Consider the following 3,078-nt stretch of genomic DNA (forward strand, 5'->3'; position numbering starts at 1 on the left):
GAGGGGGGGAAAGGTGGGAGGAGGGGGAGGGAAATGGGAGGCTGGGAGGAGGTGGAAACTTGTTTTTTTTTCCTTTTCTCAATAAAAAAAATAAAATAAAATAAAAAAAATATTCAGCTTTTAGTGATTGAAACTTTATCTCAGTTAAAACAGAGCTTGAGATGGGTTGAACATATAGGACCAGGAGGTCAGAGAGGAAAATTAAAGCCATATGTGGCTGACATAGCAAAGAACTTATGGGGATGTGATTTGTTCCAGCAATAAAATACTCAGATTAACATTCCTCCAATCTCAGAAACAAACAATACATAAACATATGTTTCTGGGGAAAATATTAGAAGTTATTAAAAAGAACAGTCACCAACCATTCTTCTGATCTTTCAAAGGCACCAACAACCCTACCTTTAAAATGCTTGACAGACAAACCTGTATGGTTAAGCAATGACATTTAACAACAGAGAAACTGCATGTCTTAGAACAGCTCATACAGGAACAGTTAAATTCTCAGCATATTAAAGAATAGAGCAGTCCTTGGAATTCTGTGTATGTTGCTAAAAAGAAATCTGGAAAGTGGAGAATGATAACAGATCTAAGAGCTGTTAATAAAGTGGTTTAGCCAATGGGCTGTACAGTCTGGCCTTCCTTTGCCTTCTCTATTACCTGAAGGGTGGCTTTATAGTTATAGTTATTGATTCGAAAGACCATTTCCTCACTATATCTTTACAAGAAAGAGACAGAAAAATTTTCCATAATGGTGCCTACTTATAATAATTTTCAGCACTTTAAGAATTATCAATAGAATATTCTCCCACAGGGATTGATAAATAGCCTCACCCTGTGCCAATATTTTGTACAGTAGTCATTGGAAATGATAGGTAAGCAATCTATAGTTTACCATTACATGAATGACATATTATTAACAAATTAAGATGTCAATCCTTTAGAAAGAATGCTGGAAGAAATAAAGTCAATTTTGCCTTGTTGGAGACTACAAATTGCGCCTATAAAAATACAAAGATGAGATTCTACTGATTATTTAGGATATAAAATAGGTTTACAAAACATTAGACTCCAAAAGGTGCAAATTAGAAGAAATTGATTGCAGACCCTTACGACTTTCAAAGATTACTAGGAAACATTTCCCATCTAAGGCCCCCTTTTGGTATAAAACCTGAGGCATTGATTAATTTAAACAAAACGTTAGATGGCGACAAGGACTTAAATAGTTCCAGGAAATTATCAGCTGAAGCTGAGAGAGAATTGACTTTAGTGGAAGATAAATTACAGAAGGCACAGGTGGATTGTGTTGTTCTGAAATTTAATTGCCTTCTGGTCATCTTGCCCTCTAAGCATTCCCTTATAGGAATTTTAATGTAGAGGAAAGATATTATATTAGAATGGATCTTTTTTTTTACCACATAAACTGAGTAAAATCTTAAAAACTTATGGGGAAAAGGTCTCTGAGTTAATTAGAAAAGGAAAATTGAAACTTCATCAATTAGTGGGAATAGATCCAGCAGTTATAGTTTTCCTTGTTACCAGATTCAAAAAAGAAATCCACTAGAGATACGTAAAACATATCAGGTTGAAAGACATAAAAAGACAGTTTTGGTTATGCAGGTTAGAATAGAAAGTGATTTAGGTACAACTTTTGAACTCACCAAGATAGGATAGATATGGAATATTTTCCATGAATTTGTTAATTATTAATGGACTAGACATTGTTGATATATTTATTACCTATACATGTTGTATATAGTTATTGTACTTATTGTATATAGTTTTTCTTATTGTATATAGTTTTTCTTATATTAGTTATAACCTTTTAAAAATATTTTAGACAAAAAGGGGGAAATGTGGCAATATGTTGTTTGTGCAAATAAAGGTTGCCTGAAGATCAGAGTGTGGAATTAGCCACTAGCTAACCATAGAAGGCTGGGGGTCTGTACAGTCAGACAGGAAGTGATACAGCTGGGTGAAGAAAGGAAGTGAGGAGGTGACAAAGTGGGAGGAAACGGGAACTCAGCCTCTTTTTGGTTGGGGTAGTGAATAGATAAGATGGCTGTGGTTTTGCTCCTTTGTCCTTCTGATTTTTCAGCCTTTCATTCAATATCTGACTCTAGGCTTTTATTACTAAGATCCATTAGATCCATTAAACTGACACTCCCCTCACCTCTCCCAATCCCTTGATTGTGACTCTGACTCTGCTAGGACTTTAGCTCTTCTCCCACCTGCCCCTGCCCCTCATCACCCTGCACACTCCAGTGCCCCTCTTTTGACAGTCGGATTCCATCCCCAGAAGCCATCATCAACTGCACACACCTTCTTTTTCTTTGTCTCCTCCTTCATCAAGTGTGTCTAATAAAACACAATGCTGCTTTTATCTAACTCTGCCAGCTCAGTCTGTACCTGGTGTCTGACACAGTGCAGGAGAAAAGAACATGACTTTCTTTTAGTACCTTCTTTGCTTCATTACTTCAATGTTTTAACATTTTCACAGTAGACATCTGCGATAATTTGAATAAAAATGCCCCCCCATAGGTTCATAGGAAGTGTCCACTATTAGGAGGTATGTTCTTGTAGGAGGAAGTGTGTCACTGGGAGTGGGTTTCAGGTTTCAGAAGCTCAAACCAGGTCCAGTGTCACTGCTGCCTGTCCATCCAGATGTAGCTCTTGGCTCCTTCTCCAGCGCCATGTCTGTCTGTGTGCTATCATGCTTATTGTTATGACGAAAATGAACTAAGCCTCTGAAACTGTAAGTCATCTGCAATTAAATGTTTTCCTTTATAAGAGTTGCTGTGGTCATGTGTCTCTTCACAGCAATAGAAACCCTAAGACAGAATTGGTACTAAAAGTGGGTTATTGCTTTGATAGGCCAGACCACGTTTTTTATTTAGAGAAATGTAGACTTTGGATTAGAAAAGCAGCTGAATGCTTCAAGGAGAATTTAATAGAACATTATAATAGGAGCTTGAAAGATGTAGAAATAGGAGCGGCGGGCTGCGTCCCGGCACCCGGCCGCCCACATGGCTAGCTCTACCCGAAATAATTACACGGACACTGTGTTCATTTAATCAC

This window comes from Microtus ochrogaster, chromosome 26, assembly GCF_000317375.1.
Source record: "Microtus ochrogaster isolate Prairie Vole_2 chromosome 26, MicOch1.0, whole genome shotgun sequence".
Classification (NCBI taxonomy): Eukaryota; Metazoa; Chordata; class Mammalia; order Rodentia; family Cricetidae; genus Microtus; species Microtus ochrogaster.